This window comes from Molothrus aeneus, chromosome 2 (genome assembly GCF_037042795.1).
Source record: "Molothrus aeneus isolate 106 chromosome 2, BPBGC_Maene_1.0, whole genome shotgun sequence".
In the NCBI taxonomy this organism is placed as follows: domain Eukaryota; kingdom Metazoa; phylum Chordata; class Aves; order Passeriformes; family Icteridae; genus Molothrus; species Molothrus aeneus.
The window spans coordinates 30,424,398-30,441,638 of NC_089647.1; the positions used below are offsets into that span (position 1 = coordinate 30,424,398).

Here is a 17,241-nt window from a genome sequence, read left to right on the forward strand (position 1 = left end):
CAAGTACTCCCCAAGATGCCCAAATCTTATTGGATTATATCCTTACACATAAATATAATATTTATGTCCTAGTGAATATAATAAGAGATGTCCTAACATCTCAGAAGAACAGTCCCAAGACAGACTGTTTCACCTACCTGGTGTTCCCCTCCTACCAGCGTGTGCCCTGGAGCAGCTGTCACCCTGCTTTTCCCTCCTGGTGAAAGTTTCAGATTGTAGTAAACCTCATAGATTTAGGAAAAGCACCATGGAGGATATGAACAATAGGAATGCTGACACAGCAAAAGAAAATTCCTGTTTTCTTGTCCTCCACCCCTTAACCTACCTCTGTAACCCTATAAGGCAATGTCATGTTAACCCCTTACCCATTGGTCAAGCTTGGATCCTTTCCAACCCTATAAAAGAAGCATACTGTACCCCATTAGTTGAGAAAGAAGAAGAGCAGAGACCCTTCACGGACCTCCCCGAATAAAGCCATCTTCGTGCAACAGCCTGCGCCTTCTCCTTCTCCTCTCTCTCCGTCTGCTGCAGCCTCAAGCCCAGGGCACCACTACCTAGCAAGCAGAGCTGAAATCCTGAGAGCTTGCAATCACTATAGAGCTGATAATCACCATGCTTGCTAGATGGTAGCCCTGCAGTCTTGGCATGAGCGAGCGAGCTTCGGGCACCCGGTCCCTGCCAAGGGACTGAGCTCCTGAGCCCTAGTGCTCTGCATTATGATAAGGCCAAATAAGAGGCTTTATTATCAGATACCACAAGAGACCAGTGAGATTAAACTGTATCACCATGGCAGCCAGCTGTAAGGCAGGGTGGAGATTCAAGCACTAACAATCCAAGCTTGGGACAGGAGTTTCCTAAAGCTCCTCCTGTCTGGGAAGGCCAGCACAAATGGGAAGCAGCTTTTGTGTGATGTGATGACATTTGTAGATGCCAACCAATCTGAAGTGCAGACAACTGCGTATTTTAGTGGTGTACCCTGACTGAAGTACCAAAGCAGGCACCTTCCTTGCTGCCACACAAAGTGTCTCTGTTCCTCAGCAGCACGTCCCTGTGACACTCACAAGGGTCTATGAAAATTCTCCTTTTGAATGAGGCTGTGTGTGAGGCTACCTGCCTGCACAAGCACTTGCAGAGTAGAGACTCAGTTTCTTTCTTCCACACCCTCCATTCCTTGGCATTTATACCCTTCAGAAGCCCATAGCAGTCCTGCCTTCCCACTCATTTTATAAAAACTACACAAGTACATAGCTTTTATCTTCCTCTTGCGTCAATCCCTCCAATCCCAAAGTCACTTCTGTTGCTTTCCTTCAACTTCCTTCTGTTTATCTGCTAGAAAGTAACAAAGATCAAAGCCACCATTACATCACAATAAAAAAATCCCCCCACCCTTCACAATGATTAGCAACATCAGACCCAATTTTCAAAAAGATATTTAAGAGTTTTTTAAAATACTTTACCAGCTTAGGTGCCAAATCCCAACAGTTTCCGAGGGAATCAAGCGCCCACGCGCTTTCTGGATTCCCACTAGATGCCTACCCACATCTTTCAGTACGTAACCACATGAAACACTACTTTTGTTCTCAAGGTTAGGCTCTCAAGTGCTGCTAAGACAGTCCCTGAATGTTCCCACTGAAACACACAGGCAACTGAGAGAGTTATGCCTCCTGGTTAGGGAGAGGAAAAAGAAAAAAAAAAAAGGAAAAGGAAAAGAAGTAGGGGGGGAAAAAGACAAGAAAAACGAAAAAAAAAAAAGAAGAAGCTCTTCACAACTTTTGGCTTTTGCTCTTTCATGCAAGGCAGCTCTTACCAAATACCTCCTGCACAGTTCCTGCCAGATGAAAGCTTTGTTTTCATCTTGGCTATGAATTCTGAGGCACAGATGTTGCTGAAGTCTTTCTGTATATATTGCAGGGTATTCAGAGATAAAATGACATTATGCTATATCAGAAATGTGTTTTTCTACTCCTCCTGTGCCTGCTGCTTCCTTCCCTGTTTGCCCTTTACAGCTATATGACAGAACTAAGCATACTATTTCTCCAGCACAGTTGTGTTTTATGCTCACTGTGAGCCTTTACTGGCAGTGTTTAGGTAGAAGGTGACAAAGAATCACAGCACCTCCATGAAAAAGCCATCAAACATTTGTACAACTCCTAAACTATAGCACTTTGGCTATGAAGTGGAGGACTGCAAGGTAGAAGGGGAACAGCAAACCAGTTGGATTATTTAATTTTGTGAGACTGGCTGCAGCATTAGCAACTTAATTCTGTCTCAGAGTAAAAATATAGTTCCAGCTGAACACCAGAAGAAGTTTGGGCCCAGCTTATAATCATTCTCTCAATTCTCAAAAACTTCTCAAGAATACATATAACACTTACACGACACAAGACATTATCCAGGTAGGGGATGGGAAAGTCCCAAAAGTGCTCTGCTACACTAACCAATGAACACACTAAGCAAAGCACACAAGTCCCTACAGCATGGCAGGGATTACAACAATTATTCCTCCATATGGAATCAAAGAAGGATTCAGAGCAACATAACAAAGGGATGGGGAGAAATACATGATCCAGTCATGATTTTTTGTCAGGGTCTTTCTCACAAAGACACTTATTAAAGACAGAGAACCAGATAGAGAAGAGTCAAACTCAAAAGGCTGAGAAAGCTGGGGCTGTTCAGCCTGGAAAAGAGAAGGCTCCAGGGACACCTTAAAGCACCTTCCAGTACCTAAAGGGGGCTACAAGAAGATTAGAGAGGGACTTATAACAAAGACGTGGAGTGACATGGCAAGGTTGGGGGTGGGCTTAAGCTGAAGGAGGGTAGGTTTAGGTTTGATATTAGGAAGAAATTCTTTACTATAAAAGTGGTGAGGCACTGGCACAGGTTGCCCAGAGAAGCTGTGGAAGCCCCATCCCTGGAAGTGTTCAAGACCAGGCTGGATGGAATTTTGAGTGACCTGCTCTAGTAGAAGATTCCTTGCCTAGGGCAGGGGGGTTGAAACTAGATGATCTTTAAGGTCATTTCAAGCCAAGCAATTCTATGATTCTATAAAATCCATTCTGCATGAAGGACTTTCAGTTCTGCAGCATAAGCAGGTCCCTCAGGAGCTGACTGGGCAGGTGCTAGAGGTTCAGAGAGCCTGGGGACAGAGGGATGTAGGAACAAAATAAGCAAAATAAAAAGCTGTATACAGCAGGTACCACAATGACCGAATTAAAAGGCACTTACTTGAGTGTCAGTTCTGAGGAGCCGCTAGATCTCACCGTGTGTCTCACAGACCTTACTCCCAGTGCTCAGACCTGCAGGCAGCTCCGTGATCTTTAACACTACACCTCAGCTACAGTCACTCACACTGCTTGCAAAGTTTCCTGCCAGGTCAGCTCACAGCCAAGTGCTGAAAGGGAAAAGCACCCTTGCCTTTGGATGGCTGTGTGCCACGATGAGCTCAGCTGTGTCAAGCTTCATCCTCCGATCTCAGCTCCTAAGAAACTCAAGCAAAGAGCACACTCCCAGCAGGTGGAGAGAGATCCCTCCTGTCCTTTCATCATGCACTCAGTCTCCCAGAAATTGCAAGTTCAGAATTATACTTTTAATGTTAATTTTGAGTTGACCACATCAAAAGGAAAACAGCTGCCAATGACCACATCCTTGCTTTATAGTTTGGGGGAGGAGAGTGCAAGCTGGTTTTGAGAAATAAAACAGAACACAAGCTTCTCATATGCTAGTTGAGAAGAATCTTAAGCCAACCACACTCTCCTCCAAAATTTGTAGTTAATTCATTAGCAATTTAGAGCCCTCACAGAGAGAGTTTTTCTGCTGAAACAAGCACAAGTTATGTTTACAGAGAACCCTTTCCCTGCTCAGCCCATTCATACCCCAGTAAAAAGAAGAAACACTCACAAGAGCCCCATCATGGAAGGGAAGCACATGAACTCATGAGAAAGGAGATTCAGAGCACAGAGATCAGGCATGCTCATCATCTTGGATTTCAGATGATTTACCTACAGCTACAGGAAGTGCAGATGGAACAGGATCTCAAGCTTTCAAAAACAAACACAGCTACACCACACATTGGATGAGATCACCTTGTTGAAGTCACTGCTCCTCAATACTGAGCCAAAATAACAGGGTGGGATTCAAAAAGCAACATCATCAGGAACACAAAGCATCCACTGTAATACCAAATTTAAAGCAGGTATGATGTAAAAAGCAGAAAGCCACTTGCTGCTTAGGTGAGATTCTTTTCATCTTCATGACCATTACATCCTAAACTGCACATCTATACATTTAATGCTGCCATATGTCATCATGTGATTAAATGTTTTTGAAACAAACAAAAAAAAGCCTACACAAACACTGTTGGTGGCATTTGGACTATGTCCCAGGATGAATAAGTATTGGATCAGAAGGCAGGAAGGGCTCCTGCAGGATGTACCTAGTGTTAGAAAGAATTGGCTCTTAAAAAAACCACAAAGGTCACCTAGAATAAAACTGATTATGTGAATTAAACTAATAAAAAAATTATCTCGATGATCATCTAATGAGCTGCAGGAGATAAAGGAAATCAAGCTGAAAGCATTTCAACATTAGCATTTTTCTAAAGCAGCAAATAACTTTAAAAGAAGCTTTTGCCTGAAAGAAAAGACATTTTTGGTTGGACAAAGTAAATGACTAAATTCTTATAATTTTTTACAGCTCATCACTTCTGAATGTTTTTCTTTTGCAACTCAAGGACTTGTTTCAGAGGCACACAAAACAAATGAAAAGCTGGCATTCTGAAGTCTACAAGGTAATGAGATTTCTGATCTGCCCTTGCAGCCTTCTCCTGCCCTGACACCCCCAAATCCCCTTTTCACTGTGAGTCAATAGGAAACAAGCTTGGGAGGGGGGACTGTTAGTATGAGCTGGCAGGGCACTGTTTCAGCAAGTATAACTCAGATGTGAAAGGCAGAAGCTCTACTATGACAGTGCAGTGAGTCACTTGATGACAAGTCACTGAGGCATTTAGAGATGGATTTTGAGTTCTAACAAGTGACACTGTTTTGCCTCCTCTAAGGGAAGGATGTGCCTTTATTGAACCTGGAATCCAAACACCGCCTGTGACCGTCTGCCTCCATCTAAAGACAGCCGACACACTGTTGCATATTTTCTGTCTTGCAGGAGAGCCCTGAAGGAATCTCGAGTTGTTTGCTTTCTCTTCTTGAATCAAGTCCTGCTTTTGTCATTCTCAGCCCTACCCTTCCCTCCTCAGCCTTTCTAATGAAATCTAGATTTAAATATTTCCAGATATCTCATCACCAAAACTACCTGCTTGATAGAGGAAGATAATGGGTTTCTTCCCCTATCCAGTCTTCATCCTCCTCCCAAGCCCCAAAGAAGATGCTTTGTACTGGGATGGAGGACAAAGTATTTCACCTCCCTGCTGCTCATCTGTGCTTGCCCAGTATCTTCAGGATCACAGAACTATGAAGAATCTGTTTCTCATCAGTCTTAGGAGTGACCAGGGAAAGTAAAGATAGGCAGGAGATGAACAAGGTTTCCGTAGAAAGGCAAAAGGAAAACCAACAAACTGACAAACAATAGTTTAAGAGATATGATCAAGGAATGGAAGCAGAGAAAAGAAACCAAACAGGAAGAATACAAAAGTTAGTTCCCCCATACACACTGCAAGTTAAGTTCAGTATTGTTGTCAGGGCTCCCAGAAATGGGAAGAGACACAAGTCTGACATTGGAGGTTACAGCTCCAGATAAAGTGTCATTTTAATTTTATTCATACTCTCCAAAATCTAGTTTAGGAATATATGCAAAGGAATTGAAGCAGGCCTGGAAAAGTACTTCCAGTCTCACTTCTTCAGAGTCTTTTGGCGGTGGCATGGTAGTGGATGAGACTCCTGCTGATTGCTGTGAATATGGTACAGCCTTTTTACTCATTCTCTCTGCTACCAAGGTAGTCAAAATTGCACAAAAGAATTTATAGCATACACAAATGTAAGAGACCGCAATTTTTCCCAGATTACCTGATTACCAAGACATATAGGCTGATGCAACAATAAGAAATTTGATGAGACAGAAATTAAAATGCAGATTTTTATATTAGATCAAGATAATTGTGAGACAATACTTGTTGCTGGTGCTGCAGTTTCTTCTCCTTCCTTCCCTTACAACTTCTCTGGCCTTCTTTAAGGCTACTCAGTGAAGACTTTAGTGATTTTGGAGAATTAAGTTATAATGCTAGTAACTCACTGCTAAGAGGTAGTGGATACCATCACTTCCTCACCCAAAATTAGGAACTGGAGGCTCAAACCAAAGCCTCTGTGTGCTTAAATCTCTTAAATATTTAAGTCTTCAAGGAACATTTGGATCAAATTCTGTCATTTTTCTCTACAGATAGGAGTGGGAGAAGTCTTTTTTATATGACACATATTTTTGCATAACTTTTACATCTCCAGAATCTTGGAGCTTAACAGAAAGCATCAAACACCTTAACGCACACCCACAACTGCATACATTTTACCAAAGAACCTTACCAATGACTTTGATTATCAGAAAGGGGATGGTTTTCATGAAGGACTACATGGTGTTATCACCATTTCATTTCTGGGTCTCGCTTTGAGCTCAGCTCCCAAAGCTGTTTTGTTATCACCTGTGATCATGAGACCAGAGAAACAACACTGGAAGTGAACACACATCTTATTCCAAAGTGGGACTGAAGATGAGCACAACAGCAGGGTAAAACAGGGATGGGAACTATAAGATTGTGGTTAACACTTTGTGGTTAAACAGGAAAATTAGCTCTCCTGAGCAATGTGGCAAAAAAATTCAATCAAATGTTTGTAGAAAAAAGAAGGAGCAATGACCACATCAATGAGAAGTGCCATCCATCTAGCAATCATTGCAGGATCTTAAGCCTTTATCTTCCTCCAGCCTCTCTCTTGCATGGAAATTGAGTATTCCAGAGCAATTTCTCATTTCAGCAAGATTGGCCCTGTGTCAGGTGGCTCAAACCCTCTCAAGCAAAGCCTTTATTAAAGATACCATTAAAAAAAAAAAAGACACCAAAACAAAAAAAGAATCCCACACAACACCTAGTAAAGCAGAGAAATTCACATTGCAAATCCAGTTCTATGTCATTTGAGGTTCCATAAAGCAATTAAATCTGTAGCTTTAAAAATTGCATTTATGTACTATGGAGGCAATATATGTATTTCTGAAGAATTGGGAAAAATTTTACTCTTTTCCCCTTTAGGAAAGGGAATGCCCTTTCTATGCCCCACATACTTGTTCCTTGAGTTCCTGAGCTTGAATCAAAGAGTTTTCCCCTCTGTGTGCTGTTGAGACAGATTTGTCTGATTTGCTAAAATTAGCCAGTATGTGAATATCTGCCCAATATTAGTTTTTGACCCTACCTAAAACAACATTAGCCCAATTATATGCTAATTTAGATCACTCTCAAGAAAAGAAACTTTTTAGTACTATGCCCGCATCTTCAAGTCTATTAAATACACTGCCCTACCAAAACCAATGTTTTACTAAATAAAACACTGACAAACTTGGGCTCTATTAAAAGTTAACACATTCTGTGGTTTGCAGAGCAAAATGACATTAAAATTTGTCTTGTGTGAGGTATTCCTGAAAGGATAAGGACAGATAAATTGTTCTATTTCCAGAAGAACAGCAAAATGTAACAGGACTTTGATAATTGAGTGTCTTATTAATTTTAATGAGCTAATCAATATTGCATTTCGAATCCTGATGTGTCCATTTGCTGCTAATCCCTCTTTGTGCTGTGCACTCCCTGGTCTTTGCAGCTGTTACCTGACAAATCTACCTTCTCTTGTGAAGGGACACAGGAGTTCAGGCTCAGGTGACCAGTTTAATGAGTGAGAAGAGCAGAGGATACATTACCAGCCTGGCCTCGTTTTGTTCCCTCCTCTACCTTGACACATGCTGGCATTAGAGAGCTCCATAACAGCCTCAAACACCTCATACAGGTAAGGACAGGGCCTTGAGCTGAATGAATCCAACAGATTCAGTAGTGTGCAGAGAGCTGGGAAAGAGGGGTTGGAATATCCCTTCCTTCTGCTGCTGAAGGAAATCAGCTTTTGCTTCACCCCAAACAAGTCTGAACTCTGGAAGCACATGAATTCCACATCCAGCTGTGACTTCTATCCTCTCAAAGCATGATTTAAGTGAGACATTCTTGTAATACCTACTAAAGGCAAATCATAGAATCATCCTGGTACAAAGCCTTCAAGTTGAACTCATTGGCAAAACTGCATAATGTTTACTTACAGATAGCTGGGGAAATGACATACAAGTTTTACAAAAGGAATCACTTCTCTACTCTTTCCACAGAAGAGACTGGGTTAAGAGGCCATGCCACTCTTATTTTAGGATCAGCAGAGAATGTGCTTTTGGGAATATGTAGGTACCAATAATAATCTGTCTTGTGATTTCTTCATGCTAAATAAGTGACAAGGTATTTTGCATTACACTACATGCAAAACAGGGAAAAAAAACCCACATGATGCAAGCCACTGGTTCAATTAAAAATATTTCTCACTCCAGCTCTTACTTCATGAATAGAACATCAGCCCTCAGAAGTGGGCTTTGCCTTGTAAGGGAAACATCACGTAAAATACTGGTGTGCCACTATAGTCATTAAGAAAGGTGATAGTTCAAAGCCCTGCTGATGCTTTGGGTAAGTTACTCAAAGCAGTGCTGTGACCTCAGCAAGCCAGGCTGATAAACTGTCTCCTAACCTTTTGTACTTGATTTTCCTTCTCTCTGCTGCCACCTGGAAAGTCATCAAACGCCATCAGCAGTAAGCCATGGACAGACACTGTAACTACACGCAGCAAGCTCACAAGGGCAGGAAACAAAGCCTTAAGGTAAACTTGAAAGACTTCTCCATTCCCAAAACACTCACAATCTGAATAGCAATTATTTTCCTCCCCCATTCACCTTTAAGATTACAGGTGGACAGACTTTATGGAAAAAGAAGGAAAAAAAAAAAAGGCATGACACAAGTCTTTATGCCCCACCTGCCTGCAGCACATACTCCCCACCTGACTTCCTCACAGTCCCATAGCTAAAGACCCATTGAGATCAAGGAAATGTTTGCAGCTAGATGTCATATGCTGCAAGGCAATCACAATATATTTTGTCCACTGTCTCTCACACAGTAGTTTGAATCACAAAGGGTTCCTTTGGTGGAAATTATTTCTTTCCAGAAAGTACATTTGGCTACTACTTCTGCAATCTTATGATTTGGCCCAATTTTCACAAGCTAGGACTTTTTTTTCTACACCAGTCACCTTTTTCTCTTCCTTTCTTTAAACCTAAGATGATACAAGGTTGCCTGATTCAGCACCACTTCTGACTTTTGACAGGAAGTAAGAAATAATATGGCTTGAAGGCAGTTAGACCAGCTTAAGAGTAAAACAAACTTGCAGTATGGCAGGTCCAAAGAGTACAGATTGTAAGAAGGAAAGAAGCCATGGAGGGGAAGTTATTGTTTAACCTGCATCTCAGACGACACTCAAGAGATTGATAGTGTACAAGTGGAAGCCGAACACTTGGATTGCCAGCCTGAAAGAGTGTATTAGTACACAAACCAGAACTGAATACTTGGACTTTTTCTTCAAATTCCCCTGGAAATCCACTTCTCAGATGGCTTTTTTTTTTTTTTTTTTGTTTCCTCTTCCCCCATCCCAACAAAAAAATGCTAAAATGAAGAGAAAGGGGGAAAGCCGTGCTACAACAGTGGTTTTGCTGATGGATTTGTTAGCAAGGCTGCCTGCATCCCCAAAGTGTGAGGAGCAGGTAAAACTCCTCTCAGCTGCTCCAATATACAACACAACACATGGGAGATAGAGGAGACCAGGGAGACTGCAAGAGGAATCAGCATTTTTAGAGTGCAACTCTCTGACCTCTTTTAAAAATACCTACAGGAGGGTGACACAAGGCACATCCTAAAAGGACCTTTTTCTCTCTGCAGATCATACTGGGAGCCTGGGGAGACATGTTCAGCTCAGAGCAACCATGTTTTGAGCTTGGAGCATCCATGTTTTCATCAAATGGATCCCATAAAGGGCCCTGAAATTGCGATGTGCACCCCAGTGTCATGTGCCAAAAAGAAGACAGACCATTGAACGACCCAAAGACATCCACACCTCTGAGGATGTGCCTGAGGCGAGATGGGACAAAACTCAGCTCCCTTTCCTGCACAAAGCCAGGAGCAGTCATCACCACGGGAGCATTGAGCGTTACCCCTCACAGCCACAACATCCCATCTGCACATGCTGTGCATAACTGCACCCAAGCGCAGGAATTTCAAACTTGAACTTCAGTTTGCATAAAAACCTGATTAGTGCAAGCAGCATCAGGTACTTTTAACCTATTCATTCCCAAAGAGCATCATGTGCCTTAACCTCAGATAGGAAAAACTGATCACTGACTTCTGTGCTACATCAGTGAGCACTGGCTGACAGTCCCAGTTCTGCTGCGACCAAGGGGAATGAACCTAGCCATTCCCATCTCTGGGAACAGGGGTGCAAAGCAGCTCCTCCCAGGTGACAGCTGTGCAAATAGAAGAATCACACACTGGACTATTTTTTCCACAAGAGAAAGCCCTCAACATCAAGCAGAACATGCTTATATTGTCCTCAATTCCTATACAAGCCAAGACATCAGGCTGAGAAAATTAGTTCGGCTCATGGCCAAGTATAGAAAAACACTCTTTGACACAGTACAATTCTGGTACACAGTATTATTCTTCCTTCCCATAAAGGTAAAAAGGCAACAGTAGCCATTCTTGTGCCTGTCAGAGGGCCAATGGGTGACTAGCCTTTTAAGAAATATGGCTAGTTTTTAGTTGTCTAGTTTCAGTCTGTGTCTTGCACATCCTCACCAAGACTGGTCAGTTCCTTTACAAAGTCTATTTGCTTCTGTTATCTGCTGTTGACAGGATGAACTGTAAAACCAGAACACTTTGAGGGTGGAGCTCTGGATCATTTCTGTATTTTTCAACCGAGAAAAGTTTATTTCAGCTCTAGGTTGTTCTGTATGCTCTTAAGCATATAAGGAAATTGGATCATAGCAACAAGCTTTTTAAATTACAAACCTTCCCACACCAAGGAAGTGAGACAGGTGCACAAAAGGGAAAAAGAAGAAAAGAAGCCATACTCCATAAAAAGACAAGACACTAGTCAGCAAACTGGTGAAATTCATGCCCTGTAATCAAAGCTGAGATAAAAGGTCTCCCTTCAGAAACCTGGAAAAGATAATAAAACAGCTCTTTGACCTCTCAAGCAAAGAGAGCTAGCATCAGTTTTCAATCCAGTGCAAGCAAGGCAATCAGAAACACAATAAACAAGCAATATATTTGCACTTGTGGCAATTATATTGGACTTGTCTCCTATATCCCCATGATGCACAGAAAAGCATGAACTAAAAGCCTCACTTTTCCCTATTCTTTTTTTTCTGAGCAACATCCAGACCACATAGTATTCCTCAGAAACCAGTAAAAGCATTCTTGCTGTCATGCTACAAGAGCATTTTCCTCTTCAAGTTTATTTTTTGCTTTCATTTCCAAATCAAAGAATGGCAGTTATATCATCCTACTTAAAGATGTAGGACTTAAAAAAGACTAAAAAAATCACCTGGCAGTTTATTCCCCAGTCTTAGACTCCAGCTTTGTTATACAGTACAGTTGTGAACAAATTCTGTTCTGTGGCACAAGACAGGCAATCCAGAGTTAAACAGAATCAGTATTTAGAAATATTCAAATTCCCACCATACCTTCTGTTCCCCGTGCAGAGATGAGCTTCATTTCTCTGACTTACTCACAAAAAAATGCACAGGGAAAAGCAGTCTCCAAGCATCCAGTGGACACACACGCAAACTGTTCTACAAGGAGGAGTTTTTCCAGCCTTACCCTATAAAGCTGAGAGCAAGATCAGCACACCCACACTAAGAGATACTGGAGCAGCAGACAGGAAGATGCTCCCTGCTTGGCCAGGTAATGTGGAAGCAGCACCGGGAAATTCCAAGTATGGAGAAGGGGGAGGAGGTTCAGTGAAAGGCATCCCTAAGCCACTGGGCAAAGAGTAATTGCGAGCAAAGAAAACAAACATTCTTCCGTCTGTGCCCGACATTTCCCCCGGCTACAATACCTGCTTTCACTTTGAAAATGGAAAGCGTGGCTGACTGAACAGCTTTTATGGTTGTTCTTACACACATGCATCTCTCATACATAATTACCACAGAAAGTAACACGCCTTACAGCCAGTCCTAAGCAAGAGCCAGGGTTTGACACCTATTTATAAATCTCGCTCTTGAAGAAAAAAACTCCTGGAGGCAATGTTGAAATAAGAATCAAGGAACGCTCAGCAGGAGCAGATGCACCGTGACACACATACGGATGCAGCCAGCTATTCCCAACAATCATGAATTTTAAGCCCTCTGGATAACAAAAGCAGCAAAACCAGGGGATTGCAGGCATGGGAGAGCTGTGGATTGGGGCATTTCCATGCACAGCAGAAGACAGGAGCGCTACTGTCTCTGAAGTCTCGTCCTGCTGGTGCTGCCTCCTCCATCGAGCTTCCAGGTGCATTTAAGAGTACCCAGAGGTGCCACCCAATCTCCGATGTCCCTTCACTGCTCCCCACTCCCCAGGCAGAAGCCCCTGCTTTGAAGGAGGCTGGATTAGAGACTACCTGACGTTCCCTCCAGTCAGAATTATGCCACGATCCCGAAGTTCAGCTTTGCGTTTAAGTACTTTACTAGCAAAAAAGCCACGGTTTCGTACACACCCGCGGGCGGAGGGGTTGTAAGACAAGCTCCCACCTCTCCACCCCTCCTTCACCAGCCACACAAAGCCCGAGGCTTCATCACCCCATCGCCCAGCATGGGTCCAGCTCCTCAATTCTTTGTGTTTGCCCAAAGCGCCCGCCCCTCCGGCCGAAGCCAGGACGGGGTGCTTGGCAAAAACTGCGGGCTGAGCCCCGATTCCACCCCAACCTCTGCGCCGGGACCCCAAACATGCGGCCCCGAAGGGCTCCCCGCTCGCAAAGCCCGGGGGCTGAGAACAACTCCCTTTGTTAAATGAATGAGCCGGGGAGGCAGGAGCGGGGAGGCAGGAGGGGGAAATCAGGAAGGGGAAGGCAGGGTCAGTACCCTCTTCTAAAAGAAAATTTCAAAAGGAGGGAGGAAGAGAAAGGCTGAAGAAGAACGCACCCGTCCGCTCAACCCCTGCGCAAACTTCCCGGTTACAAAACAAGCGAGAAAATCCCCTTCCCCGGCGCGCCGGCACTCACCTTCCGCCCGCCGCAAGGTGCTGCCCGGCTCTCCCGCGACTCCCCGCCCGCCCCGCTGCCCACACCGCCCCTATTGTCGGCCCGGCACCGCCCCCCGCACCCTGCCCGCCTTGCCGCGGCCATTGGCTCCGGGGGGCCCGCCCCGCAGCCCCCCTGCCGCCAAGGTGGGCAGCCGGGCCCGCCGGGGCGGGGCGGGGAGCGGGGGTCGGGGGCAGGTCCTTCCCGCCCCGCTCGGCGGCGGCCGGGGCGCGGCATCGCACCCAGTGGCCCGCGGGGGAAAGTTCTTTTGGGAGGGGGTGGTACCTTCGCGGCGCCGAGAGCGGGACCCCGGAGCGTGGTGCGCCGGCTCGGGGAGCCGCGGGCTGTGCTCGGGCTGTGCTCCGGCCGTGCTGCGGCTGCAGGCGGTCCCGGGGCCCGCAGCTCCGCCGGGCAGAGGGCGGGAGCGGCGCTGGCCTGCCTGGGACGTGGGAGTCTTTGGCGATCACGCCATCAGCGGGGCTGCCGCGCGGGGAGTGGATGGCCGGCAACTGCACCCTTGGCGAGCGGCGCTGCGATGACTTTATGTGTGCTGCTCGTATCGCGCTGCGCTATCGCGGAGCCGGCTCCATTGTGCTGAGGTCTGTGTGCGTGCAGATCCAAAAAAGGCAAGAATAAAATGGGCTCTGCCCTGCTGCTGTGTTGCACAAGCCGAGGCGTCTATACCTTATATTGCCGGGATCCGGGTGTTCCCTCTCCCCGTGATCCACAGCTCGCTGGAAACTTGTCACCCTAGTTAACAGGAGTTTTCGGCTCAGCGCTTGAGCTGTGCCTGGAGAGAAAAAGAGGAGGGGTTTGTCTGCACGTACAGCGCAGGGCTCTCCAGAAGAGAGCACGGGCATGCTGAGGTGTTCTTGGGCCGTGCTCCCTAGAGGTGCGAAGGGGAAATGTTGAAGTGAAGCGGATAGTTACAGGCAAAAGGGAGACAAGCTTTGTACCGAGACAGCATGCCCTACACACGACAGATTAAGACAGCGCTGCCACAGTCTCGCCCTTCCCCCTTGTACCAACATTTATCAGTTCCCGTGATAAGTTTGTTCGGGAGCTAAACCAGCAGAAAATTAACATCGCAAAAGTAAACAAATGGAGGAAGCAAGAATTCGAGTCTGAGACTGATAGGGAGAGTGGGAATGCCACAGAACTGATTTCAGCAGCTGAACCTGCTGTGGAATCGCACACTTGGAAGCACTTCCCTTTGTCGGATACATTTAACACGGGATTCAAATCCACACACACGGGCAGATTGCATGAGCTCCCTCGAGCATCCTCTGCCCGTAGTCTGGTTTTAGCACGAAGGTTTTTGTGTAGTTCAAGGTAATATGTATCAGTCCCATCACTTCAAAGGCAGGATCAGACCGTGTCAAGAATCCCACAGATACATGGGAATTTACAGGATTGCTGCTGGGGGGAGGAAACAAACTGAGGCAAAAGCCACGCAGCTCAGCTTAAATGCTGGATCCATAAAGGGCTCCATCAAAGCTGGAGTTAAAACCCAAGAGTTACCCTTTGGCCCTGAACTGAGAGCTGAAGAGTGGCTTCCTTTTGTACCATGCTTGAAATCCCAAAACCTTTTCAGAAGCATGGATGCATGCTGACAATTTTAAAAAATAAATTTTGAAGCCAGACAAGAGAACAGCCTGAAATATTCCATAAACATACTTGTTTGACAAGATGCTTTACCACATACATTCATTCAACCACACGGAGAATGGATAAGTCAGGAAACTACAGTGGTTGACCTAAGGCCTGGTCCATGTACACCAAGTGTACTGCAGTCTACTGAGCCCTGGAGAGGTCCATCTGGAGTGCTGTGACCAGTGCCAGGCTCCTCAGTCCAAGAGAGCATGGAGCTCCTGGAGTGGGCTGTGTAACTGTAGTGTTTGCCCAAAGCACCTGCCCAAAGAGCTACAAATACGATGAGTTCCTAAACGAAAGGAGGAAGACATCCATGAACAGCATAAGAACAGGATAGAAAGCTACCACTGCAAACCAGAATTTGGTACTTCAGAAAGGAATGAGTGAAATGTAAATCTTTTTATTTGCATTTCTAAGCACTCACAGCTAAGTGTTCAGGGGTTTTCAGGCAAAGGATCCATCTTGCCTTGCACTCAGGTTCAAGTCAGATGACCCTTTTCCAATATGGAGGAAAAAGGGGATCTCTTACACCTCAAAAGGGTTTCCTGTGTTCTGTGGGAAGAAGCCTGGCACAGACCCCAGCCTCAAAGACCAACTCAGTTGAACAATTGATTTCACAGTGATCGCATAAGAGCTGCATTTTCCTCCCCTTCAGACACACAGCAGAACAAGCAGTGCACTACCGTGGGGCCCAGCCTGATGATTTCTTCTTTGTCAGCAGCACCAGTATCAATAGTTCTTACTCTGCTGTGCATCTCTGTTCCTGAGCTACTCCCTGCACTGTGCCAACACAGCTATTTGTGCAGCTGTGTAATGGAAGGGATCAAGGAACTGGTCCACCCAGGAGTTTTCTCAGGTGTTTTTACCCAGATCAAATCCCCAAATACCTTGGCTGACACGATGCAGGAGGAACACAAGAGCATGTGAAATCACAGGAGCTGAAGCTTAGCTGAGGGACAGTAACTTGTTAGGATGTGCCCACTTAGTCACCTGCAATAACCTGTCCACTCATTTAATCTGCTCAACCAAATGGAGACAAATTGGACTCAGCCTAAATGGAAGAAAACAGAGTTCATGAATGACTTGAAAACTAATTACAGATCTCTAGATTTTAGTAGCAGGGAAAGGAAAAAGACAAAAAGAAAAATTGAGTCATACAACACAAAATTACTAAGTTCCTCAGCTAAATATCATATTGTGAAGACGAAGAAACAGCAAGCACCAGCAAGCAAAACTGAAGGTGATGGTGGGGCAGCACAGTACTGCCTGGAGGTTTCTCACCCAGTAAATCAGAAGTCAATCCAGCAAAGTAATGTTATAGTGGTGTGAAGTGAAGAAGAAGAGAGACTATGATTCATCACTGCCCTACATATCATGTAAGTTTCTACAGCTCTGCAAAATGTATGTAAAACACTTTCAAATCACAACTATTTCCTTTTCATTTTGTCCAGATTATGCAGTACACTAAAGCAGTAAGGAATGTGTTTCTGGACACAAATTTATGATGCACAAATGTTTTTGCTAAACAAACACACAAAAGCACGACAGCAACAATCTTTCATTTCCTCAGTAAATTTTAGGGAGTTTTCGTGCCAGAAAAGCAAAGTAAAAAATAGAAAAGGGCCAGAACACCTGACTAGCACAGAGTAGCATCTGGTTCCTATCTTAAATATCCTGATGTTAGATGGTATGTAATACCCATCACAACAGAAGTTAAAATCATTTCCAAAATGTATACAAATAGCACATTACCTCTGATGCATATTTAACATGGACGTGCACCTCCTACCATCCTGTAGAAAGGTTTGCTATGATTTCTCTGCCCTAGAATAATTTCAAATACAGGAGTAAGAAGCAGGGTCATCATCTTAGTAAAGCTGGCTCTGGGTTACACTTCTTGATCTTAGCACTGAAGTCGAAAATCCAGCTTATGCAAAAACATTTCTCAGTATTTGACTCTATGCAGTTGTTTCGCTCTGGATAAATGGTTAAGGCATCATAGTCTACATGTTCCCACTTGCTACTTAGTCCTCCATTTCTGTACTGAGAGGCTCGCAGTAAAGGGTCAGGATCTGTCTGGTACAGTTATAACAGTTATTACAACTTGGTGGGGGGTTTTTTTGTTTGTTTGTTTTTGTCTGGGTTTGTTTTGTTTTGGTTTTTTTGGATGCTTAAAGCCCAAATAATTCTGCTTCTTCTTATGGGTTACTTACTTGTTGGTTAAGTTACCCTATAGTTGGTTGAAAACTCAGAG

At 44.5% G+C, this 17,241-nt stretch overlaps 1 protein-coding gene across 3 annotated transcripts in view; it reads right to left on the reverse strand.

Annotated features, from left to right (window-relative positions):
* PAK1 (p21 (RAC1) activated kinase 1) overlaps positions 1–13,705 on the reverse strand; it is a 76,971-nt gene extending 63,266 nt beyond the window's left edge. The window contains exon 1 of one of the 3 annotated variants that reach the window (XM_066572296.1): positions 13,620–13,705. The gene's annotated coding sequence lies outside the window, so the exon portion shown is untranslated. Of the gene's footprint in view, positions 1–13,316; positions 13,385–13,619 lie in introns of those variants that run through there. The other 2 variants (XM_066572294.1, XM_066572295.1) reach the window with 2 other exon arrangements.
* Between the last annotated feature and the right edge of the window lie 3,536 nt (positions 13,706–17,241).